Here is a 24,223-nt window from a genome sequence, read left to right as displayed (position 1 = left end):
TTAATCCACAATCTAATGAATTTAAATTTGTAATTAAATTTACATACCTGGGTGTTTTATTGTCTTTTGGTTTTTAATAACATTGGTGACATTTGTTAATGAATTATGAATAGTTTTTATTGGTTGATGTCTGATCTTATTTGTCTGTTACTCTTAGAAAATCTTGTTTTTGACTGACTCAGATTTAGAGGTGGGAGCTCTAAGAGAGGACAGCCTCCATTTTTTGGCATCTATTCCTGGCGTTTTTCTTCAACTTTCTTCATTCTCTTGGCCAAAATTTTAGCATATTCTGCGGCCTCTTCCTTAATTTTCTTAGTATGCTGTTTCTTCAGAGCAACATGCTGATGTTTGTGTTACAGGCTACGTGCAGTAACAGGATGCAGAATCTTGGGACTTCGGTCTTGGGTTTCATACCTTCTTTGTTCAGGGGCTTTCTGACAACATGCTGGTGGGCATCATCTTCTTTGGAGAGATTGAAAAGTTTGCGGATTCTGCGTGCTCCTTTGGGCCCCAGGCAATGAGGCACAGGAGTATGAATTACTCCAGGAATTTTCTTCTCCTTGTTGTTTACAATAACCAAGTTGAGAACACTCAGATTGGCATCCACAATGCAACCCTGAACAGACTTGCACTTTCTTTCTCCAGTTCTCCTTGGTCTATAACAGAAATGCCCCTTACTCAGTAGCAGGTGGCCACGGCCATGGGGAAGCTTTGTTTGTTGTTCCTCCGTGTGATTTAGGCCACGTAACCCTTCCATTCTTCACCCAGAGCATCAGCAGTAACTTCTGTGGGCTTCTCAGAAACTTCCGTACACTTCTCAAAAAAAAAGTGCTCATCATCCACTTCAATGAGTTTCCGGCAGCCAGTGGCTGGGAAGGAGACGTTCAGCTTCATCTTGAAGCAGCTGATCACCTCCGAGGTGCCACAAAAGAAAGCTGAATAGTTGTTATTATACTATGTGAGTTAACTGTATAATAACTGTAATGTCTATCAGGGAAAATAGATAATTAAGCAAATAGTAATAAAATGTGATATAAGTGCTGTCTACCCACACAAAGGATACACGTAATGCCAGGGAACACCAAAAAGGAATAAATATCACTTCCCCTCTGCCTATTATTTCTCACACAAATATATGGTGATATCTTGCTCAGTGCATCCAGTGGAAGTAAAGACCTTTAATTCAGTGAGGTAAGTGTAGAGAACACACTTTGAATGGTATGAGACAGTAAGACAGCCCACCATCCTTCTGCATGTTTGGGTGCATGTGTAACCTATGTTTTATTCAGTCAGGTGACTAAATTCAGTTAGCTGTTGGGAAAGAACAGGAACTAAAAATCCTCTTTTGCAGGTAGAAATAGAAAATCCAGCTTCCTCGGTGACTGGGCCTGTCAGAAAATAAATAATGAGGTGTAAGGGAAAAATATGTGGACACAGTACAGAGCTACCCAGGGATGGAGACATATAGGGAGATGACAAAGATGGGAAAGGGATCCAGAGGAAAAATAAGGAAAGAAAATGTATTTGTTCTGTGCCCATCCTATGCTAGATGTTGGATGAAAAGCATATTTCTTATACTCCAGAACCTTACAGAGATATGAACAACATATCTGTGTGATGATGGTGATACTGAAAATAATAATTGTCATGTATGAGTGCTTACTATGTGCCAGATAGAAAAATATATATGGGTATTTTAGGGACTCAAGGTAGGGGTGATCCGTCCTCCACGTGGATGAAAATAGGTCAGTGGATTAGGGAGAGTGAAGAAGTATGGAGCAAATAGGGGGTAAAGGACTGGTGTCCTTGTAAAAAGAGGAAATTTGGACACACAGACTTGCACCGAGGGAAGACAATGTGAAGAGACCTAGCGAGAACATGGCCATTTACCAGCCAAGGAGAGAGGCCTGAACAGAACTTTCCCTCACAGCCCTCAGAAGGAACCAACCCCGCTCACACCTTGATCTCAGACTTCTAGCCTCCAAACTGTGAGAAAATAAATTTCTCTCATCAAAGTGATACTTTGTTACAGCATCCCTAGCAAACTAACACAGGTCGTTTTAATGTCTTCCTTCATATTTTCCTAATGTATTATTTTATAGTCAAAAAAATGTTATTTTAAGAAAGTGAAATTATGACGTTAATAAAATACCCACCTGTCTAGAATAGAATAATAATGGGAGAGCAAGGTGAAATGTACATTCTCATCTCCTGTGGGTAGAAAAAGTCTGGAAAACAACTTAATATATATACAGCCTTAAAAATGAACATTTAGTTACTTAAACTTCTAGGAAGTTCTTTCTAAACAATTAATCCTAAATATGAAAAAAGATTCATAAACAATGGTATTCATCACTGTGTTGGATTTTAGGGCCCACTTTAATGACCTTACTTTAACTCGATTGCCTCTGTAAAGACCCTATCTCCAAATAAGGGCACATTCTGAGGTAATGGGGGTTAGAACTTCGACATATGAATTTGGGGAGATACAGTTCAACCCAGAAGGATCCATTGTCAGAAGTTTGGTGTATTTTCATCCATTCTGTTTTCAGTGCATATTTCAGTGCTCTCTGTCATAATCTTGTAATATTTTGGCAGCAACAACACATCTTGTGAATGCAGAAGTTCTCTGGTAACTAAGTTATTCCTGTTTTCTTTAAGTTAGTCTTCTTTTCTGTGATGTATTAGATTAATTAAAGTATGTATTTGGAGACAACAAAAAATAATATATCAATTTCATATGTCTCTAAAGGAAAATGAAAATGGTGTTGAGGATCATAAATTTATACATATATGTATCATTATTTTATCAGCAATAATGATATCAATGCCATAATACCAGAAAAATAAGTAAATTGTCTGTTAATTTCAAGGTTCATAGTTTAAAGTCAAGGAGAATGAGATTGACTGGTGGGTTTGAGCAGATGGTCAAAGAAGGAGGGCTTCGTTCTCTTTGGCGAGGAAATGGTGTAAATATTTTTAAAATTGCACCAGAGACGGCGCTTAAGATTGGAGCCTATGAACAGGTAAAATGTTATTGTCTGTGTTATTTTATAACAAAGAGTCCATTTTAAAGTTAATTTTAAAAAATTTAAGCTTTCATGAGACAGAAAACTGGAGTGTGCATAAGCAATAGATGTTAATGTAAATGTAAGTGACTTTGTTTATTCTCATTTGATTATTTTTGCTGTTTTCACGTTGCTTTTGTTTACAAGAGACGTTTCATGGATTATATTATATTATCATAACTGACGTCTACCAGTAGTCTTTTAATTTCAATGTCACAGTGTAAGAAGCCCTCAAAAAAATTTTGATATTTGTTTTCCTTTAAACAATTGTAATATTTTATTTAAGATTTGTTAATATGACTTAGGGTATTACTTTTGCTTAAATAATTCACTTTGAGATGAGCTATATTTATTTTCAAATAGCTAAGTTATTAGCATCACATAAGGGTCAAAGAGTGCTCTGTGTGCATCTCAAGTTTTCCATTTTCACTGTAAATCTCATAGTAATTGTTTTTTCTTTAAACATTTTATAGCATATAGCAGTAAAGTGCTTCTTTTTTTAAAACATTTTATTGAGATTATGATAGTTTACAACCTTGTGAAATTTCAGTTGTACATTATTGTCTGTCAGTCGTGTTGTAGGTGCACCACTTCACCCTTTGTGCCCACCCCCGACTCCGTTTCCCCTGGTAACCACTAATCTGTTCTCTTTGTCCACGTGTTTAACTTTCACATATGAGTAGAGTCATACAGAGATTGTCTTTCTCTATCTGGCTTATTTCACTTAACATAATACCCTCAAGGTCCATCCATGTTGTTGTGAATGGGATGGTTTTATCCTTTTTCGTGGCTGAGTAGTATTCCATTGTATATATACACCATATTTTCTTTATGCAATCATTAGATGCTGGGCACTTAGATTGCTTCCACATCTTGGCTATTGTAAATAATGCTGCAATGAACATAGTGGTGCATGGGACTTTTAGAATTGCTGATTTCACGTTCTGTGGATAGATACCCAGTAGTGGGATATCTGGGTCATATGGTATTTCTATTTTTAATTTTTTGAGGAATCTCCATACTGTTTTCCATAGTGGCTGCACCAGTTTGCATTCCCACCAGCAGTGTGTGAGGTAAACTGCTTCTTTTGTGGAACCTTGGTTCACGAGGTCAGAAGACCTCAAAATTTTAAGAAAATATAAAAGATTAATAATGTCCTTTCTCAACCCAAACAGTTGAAAAGCAAGTAGATGGATGAGTAGAACCCTAGACTTATTTGTAATGCTTATCTTAAAAACATACATCTTACTTAAATGGGGATTTGCTTACGCATTCAACAAATATTTCTTTCATCAACAAATGTTTCTTGAGCACTTAATGTGTTTCAGACCTTGTTTGAGGGGCTGGGGGTAGAGCAGCAAACAAAACAGAAAAGAGAAAAAAAGCCTACCTGCCTCCATGGAATTTATATGAGCGTATAAATTGGAGGAGACAATAAATAAACTAGTAAAATAGCTGATATATCAGAATGTGATCATTGCTATGGGGAAAATAGAGGCTAGAAATTGGAGATAGGAAGAATCAAGAACTCTTTGAAGGAGTTTTGCCATGAAGAGGAGAGGGAAATGGAGTGGTAACTAGAGGGGACGTGGGATCAACAAAGAGTTTCCCAAACACGAAAGAAGCAACAGCCTGTTTGTATGCTTAGGGGAATGATCCAGTAGGGAGGGGACCATTGGATGATAGGAAAGAGGAGAGAGTAGTGCAAGGAGATTATCCTTGAGTCTTTGAGTGGGTGAAGGGGATGGGAACTGGTGCTCATGGGAGGGTTTGGCATTGGCTGGGCACTTCATACATACTTAGAGGAGAAGCGCTACTAAGTGAGCAGGAAGGTTTGTGGAAGCGTTCTTCCTAGTGCTTCAATTTCTTTAATGAAATAGGAAGCAAGGACATTTTGGAAGTATGAGGAAAGAGGAGACAGTATGAAATAGTATTCCAGGAAAGTGGGAAAGCAAGTAGATAGAGGAAATGAAATAAGATTGCTGGCAGTAAAGGGTCCGGGTGAAATTCTTTTATCTGATTACAAAACAAACAATACCCTCGTCTGTATTTATGTATTGCTTGACTGTCTCCAATTATCTTGCCCCTAAGAAGGCCAGGGTAATTAGACATCAACTTATCCCTGTGGGTCAGGGTTTGCTGGTTGCAACTCTGGCCTTGTTGTCTCTTAAGATAATTATATTTATCTTGCATCTGATGGTTAAGTGCCACCACTTAACGACCTGCTCTTCTGGAATTTTCCATCCCCATTGATACTAGTGAACCTAGTTCTATGGCAACATCTCCTGCTGTCAAACCTGGAAACAGCCATCACTGGGTCTCTCAACAAAGACTCTTTTCTTATGCTAGAAACATAGTCAAGTGGTAGTTTCTCCATTTTCAGGATAAAATTCATTCTAATATTTCCACCTTCCTAAGTCTACTGATCCCTTCTTCAATAGTCCATCAGGACTTTGGCATCTTCACTTCATTTGCTGTCAACCATAATTATGTCTAAGCTTTAAAGAGCCATCCTAGCAGTATACGAGCTCAGGTTTCAGGTGTCCTGTGTCATGGGAGAGTGCTTCACATCGAAAATTCTCCCCTAGACAGCATTATATTCCCCTCCCTGTACCCCCAACTGTTCAACACTCTTATGACCCACTCCCACACATGTTTCACTGGTTCCTTCCAGTCCATATTAGCTAGGTCCTCTAACTCTTTGTTCAGAATGCTATTTTTTCCCAGAACATGGATTTTATTTCTTCATTGGGCTATCTGAGGCCTGACCTATAAAAATTATTGGTTGGGAGGCAATAAGAGGAGGTGGGGAGCAGATTGTGAGGAAGACAGATATCATCTTGTTAAGTATCTTCCTGTCTGAGGCCTTTACATGGCGTCTGGACGAGGAGAGGCTGCTCTGCTCTAGCAGTGGGAAAGGGACAACTTTTTGCCAAATTGGAGGATGCTGGAGAATTTGCGAGTTCAGCTTCCTCAGGCACATACACCCAAATGTCCCCATCACGTGTGTCAGGGTCCCACTCCTTCTCAATGAGGGTCCTCACTTTAGCATAGGAGACCTTTTGAACCTATGTATCCAGTTTCCTTTGTGACTCTGTTACTTTTACGTTTATATGCTGGGGCTGATTTTCAGCAGTCTATTCTGTAGCTGCAGGAGATGAGGGTCTCTTTAAATGCTGCCATGAAGGCCTTATAATGTTCATGATACATTTTAAGGTGATAATTGGTTGACCTGACCTTGACATTCTCTTTCTTCAAAGTTCTAAGGCAGTGAATAAGAGCCAGTCAATTCCACAATCCTTGTAATTGTCCCCATACTGTTCAAGTATTACAGCAACTGCATAATGTAATGGTTTCCTTTCTACAGTACTTCATCCCAAACTGCCATGACTAAGAATCTTAGTAATTGTAATGCCATAGAATATGATAGGTTATCATCCCATTTGCCACGAGCAATGGGGTCTTTGGTGTCAAGTGACTGGTGAGTGATCCATTTCCAGATCCATCAGCAGACTTACTTTCTAGGACCACATTTCGAAGAGCCAGCTTTTGGTTTCATTGATTTTCTCTATTGTTTCCCATTTTTAATTTCATTGATTTCTGCTCTAATTCTTATTTCTTTTCTCCTACTTACTCTGGATTTAATTTGCTCTTCTTTTTCTAGTTTCCCAAGGTGGAAACTTATTTATTTTAGATCTTTCTTCTTTCCTAATATATGCATTCAATGTTATAAATTTCCCTCTAAGTACTGCTTTTACTGCATCCCACTAATTTAGGTAAATTGTGTTTTCACTTTCACTTAGTTCAAAAAATCTTTTAAATTTCTCTTGAGCTTTCTTCTTTGACTCATTTATTATTTAGAAGTGTGTTGCTTAATCTTTACATATCTCGGTATTTTCCAATAATCTTTCTGTTACTGATTTCTAGTTTAATTCCATTGTGGTCTGAGAGCAGATGTATGATTTCTATTCTTTTAAATTTGTTAAGGTGTGTTTTATGGCCTAGAATGAGGTCTATGTTAGTGAATGTTCCACGTGAGCTTGAGAAGAATGTGTATTCTTCTGTCGTTGGATAAAGGAGTCTATAGATGTCAGTTACATTCAATTGATTGATCATGTTGTTGAGTTCAGCTACGTCCTTACTGATTTCCTACCTGCTAGATCTGTCCATTTCTAATAGAGGATGTTGAAGTCTCCAACGATGATAGATGGATTCATCTATTTCTCTTTCCAGTTCTATCAGTTTTTGCCTCATGTAGTTTGATGGTCTGTTGTAAGACACATACACATTGATGACCGTTATGCCTTCTTAGAGAACTGACCTCTTTATCATTATGTAATGCCCTTCTTTATCCCTGATAATGTTTTTTGTTTTAAAGTCTGTTCTGTTTGAATTAATAGATCTCTTCCTGGTTTCTTTTGATTGGTGTTGGCATGGTATATTTTTATCCATTCATTTACATGTAATCTATGTGTGTCTTTATATTTAAAGTATATTTCTTCACAGAAATACAAAGGATCATAAGAGATTACTATGAACAATTATATGCCAACAAATTTGACAACCTAGAAATTGATAAATTCCTGGAAATGTACAACCTACAAAGACTGAATCATGAAGAAATAGAAAAACTAGACAGACTGATTATTAGTAAGAAGATTGAATCAGTAATCAAAAACTTCCCAAGGAACAAAAGTCTAGGACCAGATGGTTTCACTTGTGAATTCTGCCATACATTCGAAGAAGAATTAATACCAATCGTTCTCAAATTCTTTCAAAAGATGGAAGAGGAGGATACCCTTCTAACTCATTTTACAAGGCCAGCATTACCCTGATACCAAAGCCAGACAAAGATACTGCAAGAAAAGAAAATTACAGGCAATATCCCTGATGAAGATAGATGCAAAAATCCTCACCAATATATTAGCAAACGAATACATTAAAAAGATTATACAGCATGATCAAGTGGGATTTATTCCAGGAATGCAAGGATGCTTCCACATCTTCAAATCAATCAGTGTGAATACCACATTAACAAAATGAAGGATAAAAATTACATGATCATCTCAATAGATGCAGAAAAAGCATTTGACGAAATTCAACATCTGTTTACGATAAAAATTCTCAACAAAGTAGGTATAGAGGGAATATACCTCAACATATATGACAAGCCCATAGCTAATATCATACTTAATGGTGAAAAGCTGAAAGCTTTTCCACTAAGATCAGGAACAATACAAAGGTGCCCGCTCTTGCCACTTTTTTAAACATAGTTTTGGAAGTCTTAACCAGAGCAATTAGGCAAGAAAAAGAAATAAAAATTATCAGAACAAGATATGAAGAGGTAAAACTGTCACTTTGCAGATGACTTGATATTACATATAGAAAACCCTGAAGACTCTACCAAAAAACTTACAACTAATAAATGAATTCAGTAAAGTTGCAGGATACAAAATCAATATACAAAAGTCTGTTGTGTTTCTGTATACTAATAACAAACTATCAGACAGAGAAATTAAGAAAAAAAACCCATTTACGATTGCATCAATAAGAATAAAATATCTGGGAATAAATTTAACCAAGGAAGTGAAAGACCTGTACACTGAAAACTTAGAGAAAGAAATTGAAGAAGACACAAATAATTGGAAAGACATTCCATGCTTATGGATTGGAAGAATTAATAGTGTTAAAATGTCAATACTACCCAAAGCAATCTACAGATTCAGTGCAATCCATATCAAAATTCCAGTGTAATTTTTCACAGAAATAGAACAAACAATCCTAAAATTTGTGTGAAACCACAAAAGACCCAAATAGCCAAAGCAATCTTGAGGAAGAAAACAAAGTTGGAGGCGTCATGCTCCCTGATTTCAAACTGTATTACAAAACTATAGTAATCAAAACAGTATGGAATTGGCAAAAACAGACACAGAGATCAATGGAAAAGAATAGCCCAGAAATAACCCATGTATATATGGCCAAGTAACTTATGACATAGGAGCCAAGAATATACAGTGGAGGAGCTGACCAGTTGGTGTAGTGGTTAAGTTCGCGTGCTCTGCTTTGGTGGACCAGTGTTCACAGGTTTGGATCCTGGGTGTGGACCTGTGTACTGCTTATCAAGCCATGCTGTGGCAGGCATCCTGCATATAAAATAGTGGGAGATAGGTACAGATATTAGCTCAGGGCCAATCTTCCTCAACAAAAAGTGGAGGATTGGTGGTAATGTTAGCTCAGTGATAATCTTCCTCAACCAAAAAAAGAATATATACCGGGGAAAGATCAGTCTCTTCAATAAATGTTGTTGGGGAAACTGGACAGCCACAAGCAAAAGAGTGAAACTGGGCCACTATCTTACACCATACACAAAAATTAACCCACGATAGATTAAAGACGTCAATGTAAGACCTGAAACCATAAAACTCTTAAAGAAAACATAGATGGTAAGCTCCTTGATGTCAGTCTTGGTGATGATTTTTTGGATTTGACGTGAAAAGCAAAGGCAACAAAAGTAAAAATAAGCAAATGGGATGGCATCAAATTAAAAAGCTTCTCTATACAGCAATAGAAACCATCAACAAAATGAAAAGACAACCAACTGAATGAGAGAAAATATTTGCAAATCATATATTTGATAAGGGGCTAAGATCCAAAATATATAAAGATCTCATACAATGCGGTAGCAAAACCCCAAACAATCCAATTAAAAAATGGGCAGAGGATGTGAATATTTTTCCAAAGAAGGCATGCAGTTGGCCAATAGGTACATGAAAAGATACTCAACATCACTAATCATCAGGGAAATGCAAATCAAAACCACAATGAGATACCACCTCACACCTGTTAGAATGGCTATTATGAAAAAGACAAGAAATAACAAGTATTGGCGAGGATGTGGAGGAAGGAGAACTCTTGTGCACTGCTAGTGGCAATGTAAATTGGTGCAGTGACCATGGAAAACAGTATCGAGGTTGCTCAAAAAATTAAAAATAGAACTACTATATGATCCAGCAATTCCATTTCTGGGTATTTGTCTGAAGAAAACAAAAACAGGAATTTGAAAAATATATGCACCTCCATGTTCATTGCAGCAATATTTACAATAGCCAAGACATGGAAACAGCCTGTGTCTACCCATAGATGACTAGATAAAATGTGGTATATAAATACAATGGAGTATTATTCAGCCATAAAAAAGAATGAAATCTTGCCATTTGCCACAACGTGGATGGACCTTGAGGGCATTATGCTAAGTGAAGTAAGTCAGACAGAGAAAGACAAATACCGCATGATCTCACTTATATGTGGAATCTAAAAAAAAAGCTCATGGATACAGAGAACAGAATGGTGGTTGCCAGAAGGGTGGTGGGGGAGTGAAATGGGTAAAGGTGTTGAAAAGATACAAATTTCCAGTCATGAAATAATAGGTCACGGGATGTAATGTATAGCATGGTGACTGTAGTCATTATGTATTGCATATTTGAAAGTTGCTAAGAGAGTAAATCTTAAAAGTTCTCATCATACGGAAAAAATTTTGTAAATTTTTACAAATGTGTGGTTGGTAATGGATATTAACTAGACTTATTGTGGTGATCATTTCATGATATATACAAATATCGAATCAGTATGTTGTACACCTGAAACTAATATAATGTTATATGTCAATTATACCTCAATTTTTAAAGAGTAGGTTTCTTGTAGACAACATGTAGTTGAGTCTCGTTTTTTGATCCACTCTGACAATCTCTGCCTTTTACTGGGTGCATAGGACCACTTTTGAAGTGGCACCAACTGTTTTAGTTTGGATTCCCCCAAAGCAGAGTCTGGGTGCAGGGAGTTTATTAGGGAAGAAGCAGGAGTGAGGAAACGGGGACAGTGAGACATGGAAGGAAGAAAAGCCGATAAAGGTACATAAATGAGGCTTCGGCTGTAGGCAGGAGGCACTTGATTCTGCTGGAACATCTAAGAAGTGTACAGAATAGCTCCCAGAATTGTCTGTCTGAAGGAAAGGAGTTGAGGCATTTATCTACCATTTCCTATCCCATATTATATGAGGATTGCTCTTGGAACTTTAACTTCCCAAGACTTCTGGGCTGGACAAGCTCCCATAGCTTTGGAGAAGGCCTGAGGCAGAAAAGTAGAGAGGTGAGAGGCTTTTGCTGTAGATGGGGCTCTGTCAGTGTGAGGCTGCACAGAACTGTCCAGATGTGATGCTGGGCTCTCGAAGAGTCTGCCATGGTGTGCTTAGGTTTGGGGGCCTGAGAGTTGCTTTAGAGATCAGTGAGGCACAGGATTCTGTAGGCTAGGCTTATGGGTTTTCTAGCAATACATTTCTTTCAAAAACTTCTTACATTTCTGGTCTGCTTCCAGTCAATACCCTGTGAAGTAACGACATCTAAAAATCTCTCTTCTGATATTTTATTTTCTAGCTCCTTTGCTCAGTTATTCCCTCTGTCTCTCATTTTTATAGCAGGTTACGTTCATGTCAACTGGAAACAATAGGCTTAAATCAGATGACAACACCCTTAATCTGATTTTTGCAGATAGGCAAGCTCTTTAGGACAATCTTATTTCCTTCGTTTGGGGTACGGAAGCAGGTGGCTCTTCCAATTCGGAAGCCCTGCATTTCTTGATTATCAAGCCAGGCGAAGAAAATCTCCTTAGCAGAGCTCTAATCTCCTCCGTCTACTTGCACACTGGCTTTGGAGAAGGCCTTGAGGCAGAAAAGCAGAGAGATGCTTTAGCTCATGTCTCATAAATCTTGCTCGAAGCAGCAAGGAGCTGGCAACACTGACCAACATTCTGGGATTTTGCAGTCAGTTTTCTCGGAACTTCAGGCTCAATAAGCACACAGTCTACCTTCCAAGTTATCCCACAGGAAGTTTTATCAAGCATTTCCACAAAGCTTGAGAAAGGCCATCACCTTCTTAGACTGTAGTATCTGTGTCCTAACAATAAAGCCAGTGATGCATCTTTTAGGTTTTATTATGGCAGCACCCTACCAATTTCTGTACTTGTTAGGGTTCATTCAAAGCTGTTGTAACAAAGAGATTCCAAAATACAGTAGCTTAAATAGGATAGAAGCAAGTGATCCAGGGCTAACTGTACAGATCTGCTGTCTTCAATACATGGCTTCAAAGGTTGCACCTGTCTTTGCCATTTCCCAGGTCAAGGAAGGAGGAGTCCAGGACAAGCATCTTTAAGGAGATGTCTCAGAATTTGCATACCCAACTTCCCTCATATCTCATTGGCCAAAACTAGTCACTTAGCCAGACAACCTAGTTGTAAGGCAGAAGAGGGAAATGTAGTTTGTAGCTGAGTCAGCTCTGTTACTAAAAGAAAGAAGATAACAGGTACTGGGAACAGATAGCCATCTCTGCCATATTGACTGAACCAATCGTTTCTGACGGGGAGTTAATGATATGAGAACAGAGTTAGTTCGTAGACAGTAGCTGAATCATATTGATGATAGACCACTAGAAAAGGCAAACGGAAAAACATCTTGCCTAGGGAAGTAACAAGATAGTCTGTTTGCTAAGGCCATGTTGGATCCTAAATGAGTTTTCAGTTTTCCATCTCCATGAAACTTGACTTACTTTAGTTTCTGAGAAGCCTGACCTTTAGGCTGATAGTTCTGTTTTCCTTACTTGCTCATGTGTTATTGCAATAATCTCCCTGTTACTTGAGCTAACGAGAGTCAACTGTTGTTCCTTGTAACAAAAAAAGCCTCTCACATTAAGTTCCTATTTCTGATTATCCAGTAACCAAAAGATATTAAGTACCTTCCATGTGTAAGGAGTGGGGCTAAAAAGAGAGAAAAGATACAGTCCCTGCCCCCTTTGTGTCATTTGCATGCCCTTTTGGACATACTACATTCATGAATATGCTAACGTGACTTGATGTTGCTAACTTATTCTACAGAAGAAGAAGGAAAACAGAGACCAAATAGAGGGGTCTTACTTATTATCTTAGACAATTAATTGCATAAAAATTAAAATCAATTATTCTACTAGATGCTAATGTCGGGTGTCTGGACTACTCTTTCAAATAATTTTATGCTACTAATTAATGTTACAAACTTAGAAACTATATATATTCCATTTCAGTAACATACATTTCAATACCTTTATTTATACAGTATAAGAAATGGCTTAGTTTTGATGGTGCTAAAATAGGAGTTATTGAGAGATTTATATCTGGCTCATAGGCTGGTGTAACTACCCAGACTTGTATTTACCCCATGGAGGTACGTATTAGTATAAAATTTTAACTAAAGTAATGCTTTTGATGCAAGTTAGAACTTTTTAAAGATAAATGAATTACCGACTAGGATTTTGTGCAATAAAAAGCTTTATAGCTATAGGATTTAAATCTCATATCAAGCGTTGGTTGTCCTTAGTAGCTTTTTTTTAGTTTGTTTAGGATAAAGGTAGTATTGTAAATGTACCAAGAAGCTAAACAGTTTCATTGATTGATTGTTTAATTGATTGATAGAATCCCTTATTTATTAATCAAATCAGATTTGTATTGCATACCCACTAGATTTAAGGTACTTTTCTAGATCCAGAGACAAGACAGATAGACATTTTGGTCATGGAGCTTATAGTCTAGAAGGGGAGATAAAACATGAACATCAATAATGATGATCCAAAATAGAAAATATAAACTCTAGAAGAGAGATCAATATAAAGTGCTATGGAAATTCAGACGGAGAGATTATTTCCAGTTAGGGATTTCATGAAAGACATGAACAGAATGTGGAGTTTGGCTTAGAATTTGGACAGTCAGAGATGCTGGGGAAGGGCATTTTAGGTGGAAATAACAACTGGAGCAAAAGCATGGAGGTAAAAGAGCAGGTAGCATTTAGGTGTGGCCTATCCATGGTATTGGATAATGAGTCGGGGCCCGATGAGAAAGGCTCTTGAATGCAGCTTAAAAATTTTAATTTTAATTTCTTAAAAAATAAGAAGCCATAAAGACTTTGGAGCCTAAAATATAATCTTGGTAAAATTTTTTAGGTTGGGAGAGACTAGAGAAATGAGATGACTAGATACAAAATATTGCCATCAGTCAGGAAAGTGATAATAAGGGCTTGAAATATCTTATTGACTAGGGGAAATTGATTCATGTTAGAGCTGTCTTCAGAACTGACAACTTGAGAAGTGGAAAGCAGGAGAAAGGGAAGGGAAGAAGGTGAAGTTATATCTGGGTTCTGTGTCTAAGTGTTTAGGAGAGTTATGTCTGGGTTATGTCTCTAACAGAGACAGAGAACGGAGGAAGTGAGCCAGACCCTGAGAGATGATGAGTTCAGGTTTGCGTTTGAGTTGCTGATGTACAACCAAGTTGTGATTTTCAGCAGATGTGATACTGAGATTTGAGAGGTTTCAAGTCTTGATGTGTCATCTGCAAAGAAGTGTTACTTAAAGCCGTGAGATTGCTTAGAAAAAAGTAGTGGTTTTGTTTTTTCTTTTTCAATGCTGAGAAGAAAACTCTTGAGAAGACCTTAATTTAAGGAGTAAGAGGGAAAAAACATGCCGGTGAGGCAGATAGAAAAGACCTACTTGGGTAAGAAGAAAATGCACTGCCCTGGAGAGGACAGAGGGTTTTAAGAGTGGATTATCCAAAGGGTGGGTTCCTGCAGAGAAGTTCATAAAACCAAGGGCTCCCAACTGACTACTCAGAGGCAGCTCCATCAAGAGACACAGTCTACCAATTAAGATGAAGTATTTACTGTTTTTGTCTTGGCTGTTTTAGAGAGCCATTTCTTCAAGTATATATAGAGCTCCCTTAAATTAAACTAATGGAAATTAAGAGGACAAGGAGTGAGGTTTATCAGCAGAATATACCTTGAATATAGGAATACTGATCACAGACAACCTGCTGAAGCCTGCTATTGCCTTCATAGCCCTGAAGCCTACAGTCATGCATCGCTTAATGATGGGGCTATGTTGTGAGAAATGCATCATTAGGTGATTTTGTCATTGTGCAAATGTCATAGAGGATATTTACACAAACCTGGATGGTATAGCCTACTACACACCTAGGCTATATGGTACTAATCTTATGGGACCACCGTTGTTGTGGTCCACCATTGACCAAAATGTTGTGGCGCGTGACTGTGCTTTATGAGCACAAAATGAGCCCGTCATATTAAATTACAGTTTATAGGCCTCACTGTTATAATTGTTCCCAGGGTATGTATTTTGAGCATATATAGAATGTTTTCTTCATATTGGTCCTTCCCTTTAACATGACCATATACTTTTTTTAAACTTGGGTTTTGGCTATAGTTGCTTTATTTTGAAGCAATAATGTTATCTCAAATGAATTTCTTTAAGAATATGTTGCCTTACAGCACACCAAAGGAGTTTGAGTAGATGTATCAATCAAAGCCACAATGATTAATTATATTTTCCTATTTAAGTAATTTGAAAAACTCTGTACTGTATCAGTTGTTCATAATTGAGTCAATTGTTGAGAAGTTAAAAATATGTTTATGATTGCTTTCTTTTTTTGATTTCTCTGATAATTAGTGAACATTGTGATATAATGCAACTTATTGGATAGCTAGATGAGTTGAGTGAATCTGAGCAATATGTTTTTATTATATTCTTTCACATTTAGGTTCTAAAGACCAGACTGGCTGTAGGTAAAACTGGACAGTATTCAGGGGTTATTGATTGTGGCAAGAAGCTTCTGAAACAAGAAGGTGTTAGAACCTTTTACAAAGGTTATATTCCTAACTTGCCAGGTATCATATCTTGTGCAGGCATACATCTTGCCGTTTATGAGGTGAGTTTATTCTCATAATACGACATTATATGTTAGATTTGAAAATTTGGTATAATAATAAGCTTTTATTCTAAAAATCTGATTATAAATGAATTTCATGAAATAGTTTCTGACCAAGAAGTGAATTGAATGGTTTTGTTTGGCATTTCATTTTATATGTTAATTGTCTGGTATTCTAATAATAATTTTTTGTTTGCTTTTTTTGTGAATTAGTTTTTGGTAATAATAATTATAGACCTAAATGCTGGTAAGATTGTAGTTTTCGACTCTGGATGCATATCAGAATCACCTGTGTCTGGATCTTTAAAAAATAAGATTCTTGGGCTACATGCCAAGATATTCTGATTGAATTATTCTGGGGAGAGTCCTGGGGTTCAGGTTTTTTAACTCCCTAGAAGAATGTGATGTACAGATAAGATTGAAAAAACTGAGATATTATTGCGCAGTTGTGAAAATGAGGATTGAGGAGAGGAGTAATTGGGGGTTACAGGAGGAGGGGCAGCATGGAGATAGGGCAAAATAGTATGGTGCTCATCAGGCAGGATTCCAGGTTACTCCCCTTTCAGCTGACCATTTCATTTTTATGACCATATATCCGTTTCAGGTAGACTGTCTTAACAATATATACCATGGGGTCCTAAGAATGAGGTGAGAGTATATGACTAGAGTAACTTAAATTCATCCTCAGTCCAGGAAGAACAGTTCTCAAGGCACAGGCCCAGTGGTATTTTTGGCAAGTGGTACCACCATCATGTGAAAGATAGCCAATTTCATTTAGCACTTAAAAAAATTGTGCTTATATTTTTTGTAGAAGTTCAAAGTATTGAATAGTATAGCATGCATTCCTTTTCCTTTTTGTTTTCTTGCTTCTGTGGTTTTATTAAAGTAATTCATTGCTTCTGTTAATGTTGGGCTCCCTCCTTCTTTTATTTCTACAGTTCAACATCTTCTGCTTTGCCGCTAGGGTGACATGACACATTTCTCTCTTTATTGTTGCATGACTGTAATAAATGTACACTGAATAAAGACATTTTGAAATTTGTTTTTTCAAAAGCATCAAATCATACGTTTCATAGTAATTGCCCCAGTATATAGTGTGAATTTGTGTTCTTTAATAAATGAACAATTCTAAGAGCATCTAGTGATATTTTAAACCCACTATTTCCAAATAATTTCTCCTAGCCGCTTTTATTCAAAGAACAGCAAATTTGAGGAGATTAATCTTTCTTAAAAGTTGAGAAAATGTGGTTCTGTTAATTTAGAGTGTATTATGCAGTCTTCTCTACAATAATCTGTTAATTCCTCTGAGAGTCTCCAGAATTTTGGGCACATCTTTGAATATCAGTACAAACCAAAACAATCAAGCAAAACAAAACAAACAAAAAACAAAATAAGCAAAACACACTCAGAGACACAAACTAGGAGAGTTCGAACTGAGGTTGTATGAATATGTTTATCTGAAAACATCTGTGTGCCCTGACCCAGATAGGACAGCAGGGAGAGCCCCCTCAGTACACGGAGTAGGAACAATCTTCTGTGAAGACTTTGGAGAGAACAGTTATTAAAGTCAAATGACCAAGTTCGACTTCCATTTATCACCCTGGTGACCTGATAACTTTGTCTCTCTGAATTAGTTTCTTCATTTATAAAATGTATAAAATAGAGCAACCATGTTGACTTGTCAAGTTTCTGTAGGAATTAAATGAGTAACATCTGTGAAACTGCTCAGTGCAATTCTTGAATCAAGAAGCTACTTAATAATGTTTATTGAAATTGAGTGAGCAACGAACTTTATTCTACTTAGATTTGCATCATAGTTAAAGGATATTTACTACTCTCTTCTCTGCCAGCGTTCGAAGAATTAGTGGCTAGAAAATTCTGCAGGAGACTCTGTAGACCCTGGGATAGTGATTTTGCTGGGCTGTAGTATGTTGGCTCACACTTGTGGTCAGATAGCCAGCTTCCCTCTCAACCTTATTAGAACTCGCATACAGGCTCAAGGTGAGGTGTTGCGTTTTTTTTAAGTGAAGTAATAACCAAGTTAAAAAGTTATTAAAAGGGGCCGGCCCGGTGGTGCAGCGGTTAAGTTCGCACGTTCCGCTTCTCGGCGGCCCGGGGTTCGCTGGTTCGGATCCCGGGTGCGGACATGGCACTGCTTGGCAGCCATGCTGTGGTAGGCGTCCCATGTATAAACTAGAGGAAGATGGGCACGGATGTTAGCTCAGAGCCAGGCTTCCTCAGCAAAGAGAGGAGGACTGGCAGTAGTTAGCTGAGGGCTAATCTTCCTCCAAAAAAAAAAAAAAGTTATTAAAATAAGTTTAATGAAATAATAAAAACTAGGTTAAAAAAGTTAAAATAACTAAGTTGTTTTAAATGAGTAGAAATTAATGATTTTAAAAACAGAAAAACTGTAGAATTCATAAATAAATCAAAAGCTAACTCTGATTTTTAAAGAAAGCATGAATCTTGAATTTATTGTTTCATTGTAGAGCCTTTTGTGAATTTTAGGTTTTATTTCTCCTCCAAAGTTCTGTTTGGAACTCTTCACATTTCCTTCAGTCACTGATGATCTCTTTAAGGAGTTTACAGTTAGGATGTACCATGCAGAACAATAGAAAAGATTTCGCTTTCTTCAAATTAGGTCAACTGTTACTCAATATGAACATGTGATTTTCCTCTAGCTCTGCTATCGTTGTTGTATTCTGCATCAGGAACTTAATACATTTGTGGAATTGAGTGCAATTGTTTTGTATTCCAATCCAATTAGCAAGGAGATATTAAGCAGAAGGAAAGGTATCTACTTTGTTCCTCTCAAGTGAAATTTAGGAATTTAGATTTTAAGAAAATATCTTTATCACTTTTCAAGAAGGAAAAACCCCACATAATCCTATTATTATCTTCCTGAGTAAATGTTTAAGGGGTCATGTGGTAAATGATATTCTTTTACATTCTTTTTCTCCTCCTCTTTTTAGTAAGATCTTTAGATTTAATTTATATTGCAATCCAGCTGGGGAGTCTCTCTATCCATCCATCACCCCTCCATGCCCCTATCAAACTATTTATGTCATACCCAATTCCTAGTGCTCCTTTGCGGTCCCTTGTGAAAGACTTTCAAGTGCTGTCTAATGGAACTTTCTGCAATGATGGAAATATTTTCTATCTGTGCTGTTCATACAACACTAGTTACACGGGGCTGTCGGGCACTTGAAGTATTGCTAGTGCCACTGAGAAACTGAATTTTTAGTTTTACTCAATTTTGATTAATTTAAGCGTAAATAGCAACATGTGTCTTGTGGCTACCGTATTGGACAGCACAGGACTGTTCTATAGGTAGGAAGAGAGGTATCCCCTGAAGTAGTTTTAACCTCTGTAAATTCTCATTAATCGTTGAACTATCTTAATGTATAAAGATTAAATATTGAATTGCACTGATTTTTTTCAGCTTATAGCACTGGAAGAAAAAGGAACAACAGCTTCTATGATTCAGCACATTCAGGATATATATAACAAAGAAGGAAAACGAGGATTTTTCAGAGGTCTAACCCCAAACATCGTAAAGGTGCTGCCTGCAGTAGGCTTCAGCTGTGTGGCTTATGAAAAAGTGAAACAACATCTGGGGTTAATTTAGAAGTCAAATTGTTGTCTTTACTGTAATCACTTAATTGTAAGATAATACCTGGGTTGTAAAGAGAAATTTGTCTTTTCCTAAAAGGAAAGAAGTATCACATAATTGTTAAAACATTTTCTCTTTATTTTATCTACTACAAAATCTATAAATTAAATAACAATTTTGGTAAAGTTCTTTAATAATTTAAAATCCTTAATATTCACCAAATTCTATTTACATTTCCCACTTGAATCTTAACTTGAAACTTGTTTTTATTGGGTTTGAACATACCGTAGTAACATCATAAAATATTTGGTCAATTGTAGCAGTTTGTGTTAACCTTTTTGTATTTAAATAATTTCTTACAAAGCTGAGCTTAAAAATGTTTTATATATGAAAAGAAAAATCAGTGCATTTAAGATTAATGTTATAACAAATGATCAGGGTCTGTTTCTCTTCTTTAAGCAAAATGGAAAGTTGGTTCCCTAACTCCTTCACAATTCCTTCTGTCAGATTGTGGATGGAATAATGATAACATAATAACATATTTCTTACTTCTCTGGGTACTTTTATTTGTAAATATAAGCACTGTTGGTTCATTTTTATTCTTGATATTTTCAGCTATTATGAGGAAGTCAGCCTTGAGAACAAATCAGCAATGGACAAATTTTCTTCCTGTTATCTTCTCGCTGAAAAACATTTGAGAGGAAGAACTTTTAAAATTAAATCCATTATTTCATACTTGTTGAAGCAATTCTTATTTCAACTTAGGAGTTGATTCAGTAAACCCTTTGAAATCCTAAATAGCTCTCCTCACTTTTATGAAAAAATCAATCCTATTCTCTATCAGAATTAAATAGGAGCGTGATGAGAGAGTGGTAATGGGCTGTTGGCCACAACAGGCCTCCCATAAAGAACTTCCTAGCTAAACTGACTGAAGTCCAGCCTGTGAGCCTTAGCCTTGCTGACCTAAAAATTTGACTTTATTAATTTCCTCAAGATGATCAGTTTCTTGGTGATAGATTAAATAAAACTACTCACAGGACTGACATATATATCACAATGCAAAGTTATTAATTTATAGTGCAGCTTAATACTTTCCATTAACCAGAATGCTTTCATCCCTTCTCCAGGGCACACTGTTTCCCGGTATCAAAGTACCTGGGGAATCACATAAGTAAGGAGAAGATTGATGTGGAATTAGAACAAGGAGTGGAAGATATTTTTGAGGAATGTTTTACCCAGACACATCCTGTTGAAGGTGGGAAGAGCTGGGAACCTTGTATACAAGGGAGAGGAGCTGAGAACTGAAATAGGAGAGAGGAGAGAATTGTGAAACTCGAACTGAACTAAGCCACAGACCACTAGAAGGGAGGAAAGCTAATCTCATGTGGAGTCTGGGAGTGTATGTGTAAGAAACTTGAGTAATGGTGGTAATTGTGCAGACAGACTTGTTAAAAGCATTCCAAATTGACGAAACAGCTTGAGGAGTAACGTGGAAATGGGGAGGTTCATGGAGCATTGGGGAAATCGCAAGTCGCCTGGTCATTTTCAAACATGGTGTACAGGAAGGTAGAGCGAGGTATGAGGCTACTGCTGTAGGTTGGTGAGGGGTCCTGGAGAGCTTTGAACTATATGCAGTAATGATATGCTCCGGTGTGAGAGGGTAACTTTGACAGCAGAAGAAAGCCACTGAAAGAGGAGATAGTAGAGCCGGTGAGACCAATTAGGATGTTATTACCACAGCCCTAGTCATAAAATGCTGGCTTCCAAGTAAGAGCTTCTCTTTAGAGTAGGTAGACCCAGTTGTTGTATCAGAAGTCAAAGTCCAATGCTATCTTTTTAAAAATAAAAACATTAAATTTATTTTATTAAGTGCCTGCTGTGTGCCAGATGTTATTTCAAGACACTTTTAAATGTTCTTTTGCTAAATTCTAACAACCATACTAAAAGGTTGAGATTATTATCCCAATTTGCAGATGAGGAAATCAAGTTTATAGAGATAACCGCTTGCCTGAACAGATCTGCTAACACTTCTTCCCTCATTAAGGATTGGCTCATCCCTCACCCTCAGGGCATCTGTTTTACATGAAGGCCTGTTGTCAGCCAGAACCTTGGCTATGGCTTGGATATGTTATAAAATCTCTTGAAGTGATGGTTTAGCCCACTTTCTGTAGGGGACAGCCCCTCGGTTCTCTTAGATTGAGTGTAAGCCTGCTCTCAGATACTGAGGGTGCCTGAGGGGTAACCTTTATGTAAAATAGGTTGTCACAGCCTGACTTGAACATTGGATCTTGGGAGTTGCAGTGAATCTTGAAGAAACACCAGAGATCCTGTTTGAACACCACAGAAGAAAACTGGGCAATATTATAAGATCCGTGGTATCAGAACATGAATTTAATACTGAGGCACTCTTCAGCATAGTTTTTCAGATAGTATTAAGTTTAAAGATCAGCCCCCTTGTGGGTTACCTTGCAGAACTGTGGCACAAATTAGTGAAATTCTGTCTTATGGTCTCTGGAGGTTGGTAGCATGTTATAGGATATAACTAAGATTATTGGATAGGTTAAGGAGTGGGTTACAGAAAAGACATAGTAAGATGAATTCAAGAAGGACCGTAGTGAAGTGATGATCTGGAGATGCTTGGGATTAAGTGCCTATTAGAATTTTTGACTCCAAGAAATCTCTAGACTTCACCTAGAAAGGTCAAGGACTCTCCAGACAATCACAGAGGCCTTTCAGGAATTTATTTGCAGTCCACTGGAGCAAAACAAGAAGGCCTCAGAACTCCAGAGCCCTGTTGCAGAGCACCCACTTCTCTAGCTTCTAGCAAGCCTGTGGTCCTGCAGACACTGCAGAACTCAGTAGTCTCACTCTGCTCAGACTGCATATTAAAAAACAAACTTATTAATCCATTCACTTTGCAGAGAGTAGTTGAGAAAATCACAGCACATTGATCGTCACATGCTGAAGGGTGGTTATAAAACCTTGCAAAAACCAAAAATCATCCATGGGTTCTCAGGGTGCATAACATTTCGGGAGAGAGACTATTTTTATTCCCCTCACAGCTAGGCTAGGGTGTAATTTTCTCAATGATCCAGTTTCAGATGTTAGTAAATATGTTGTAGGAATGTGGAAAGAACCTTGAATAGAGAACTTTAGTTACAGGGAGCTAATCAGCCCACTAATCAATGCACAGTTCTCCACCTCCATTTTTCATAAAGCATTGAATATCCTTAGGGATGGTTATGTGGACTGATGGATAAAACTGGAGTAATGAACTTTCCCTGAGGCTGTTCATAGAGTGCCATCTCTGCCTTGTCCTAGTCCCATCTTAAATGCTTAGATCTTAGATGTTCTCAGTGATCATCAGCCTTGTATAGGAAGCCTCACTATGTTCCAGAACAAAAGGAGTCCACACTGGCAGAATGCCTGGCAGAACAATCCCCACTAACATTGGTCTCCTACCCGAGATCAAATTCAGCTGATAGTTCAACGTACATGTGTCAGGTACTTTGCTAAGCCAGATGTCTAAAGAGCAATAGAAGCCTTAGTGGTCAGCACGAAAGTTCTTTCAATGGGCAGCTGTCTACCACATACCAGCATGGGAGTGGTGGACGTGAGGGATAAATCTGCCTGTCTAACTCCCCTCCGCTCTGGCTAGGAAGAGGCTAGCCCTACACCTCAGCCAACCGGCTGGGGCCTACCCTGCTTTTAGAGAACTTGACAGCCTTTCCTACTCTGAAACTTCTGACTTCATCTCGGATAGACAGCTGTAAACTGAACCTGGCTCCACATCTGCAAAGATAGCCCTTTTGAGGTTTACAGCCTTATGCACAGGTCTCAGTTCTAACCCTTCACCCCATCCAGACCCAAGGGCTCATATCCTTTTCCTGTGTGGCCATTTGTCTGCTATGGTGAAGCTCAAATGAGGTAAAGGATATGAAAGTTTTGAAAACTCCAAACCTTATGTAAGAATATTATAATTTTTTTGAGAAATAGTATGTTGTGGTGAGGTAGAAAGTAAGGATACTTTGATTCAGAAAGACCTAAGTCCCAATCCTGTGTTTATCGTTCATTATCTTTGATATTTGGAGATTCAGTTAATCTTTGAGTCTCAATTTCCATATTTTTTAAGCAGGGACAATAATATTGCCTTTTATAAACCTTATTTACAGGATAATTTTCAGAACCAGATGAGTTAAGGGATATGAAACTGCTTTTATAATGCATGAACAGTCATATAAACCTTAATTTACTAATTCATTCAGTATGGAGAGAATTCAGGTGGACGTTGTAGGACATGCTTAGACTTCATAAAAGTCAACTGTGATGTTGGTTATGATCCAAATCATTTATATAACGTACAAAGGTGTCTGCCCCTGGTATGCCATTGTCTAGCCAGGAAGCAGCCAAGTCTTGCCTGGGCTGCACAGGCGAGAGCTGTCCTGGATTTGGACCACTTTGAGGCTCCCAGGTTCATAATGACTACTCTGCAGGCACAGCAGTCAAGCCTGACACTTCGGTCTTTCAGCTTCTGCAAGGTTCCTTCAACCCGAGGTCTAAGTCTTGGACTCAGGGGCACTGTTTCTCTTCTGTTTCTTCTCATGTTAGGTAGACAGCAGTCAGTTTAGACAGAGGGCCTAAAATGCCCCAAAGACCGAGGGAAATAAATTGTTATTCTGAGCTCACTTATCACGAATAACTAAATTTTGACTTTAAATAAAGGGAACCTGTTTCTTTGTAATCTTTGTTT

The 24,223-nt window shown here is 37.6% G+C and overlaps 2 pseudogenes; one reads left to right on the top strand and one right to left on the bottom strand.

The window, feature by feature from the left end:
* The window catches only part of LOC139040364 (mitochondrial adenyl nucleotide antiporter SLC25A24-like), a 57,101-nt pseudogene extending 37,613 nt beyond the window's left edge, over positions 1 to 19,488 (top strand).
* Positions 154 to 894, bottom strand: LOC123277568 (small ribosomal subunit protein eS6-like; annotated as a pseudogene).
* Positions 19,489 to 24,223: the final 4,735 nt, after the last annotated feature.

The sequence above is a fragment of the Equus asinus genome, chromosome 16 (genome assembly GCF_041296235.1).
Source record: "Equus asinus isolate D_3611 breed Donkey chromosome 16, EquAss-T2T_v2, whole genome shotgun sequence".
NCBI classification, from domain to species: Eukaryota; Metazoa; Chordata; class Mammalia; order Perissodactyla; family Equidae; genus Equus; species Equus asinus.
The sequence above is the reverse complement of the archived record's forward strand: the minus strand, read 5'-3'. Positions and strand labels throughout refer to the sequence as shown.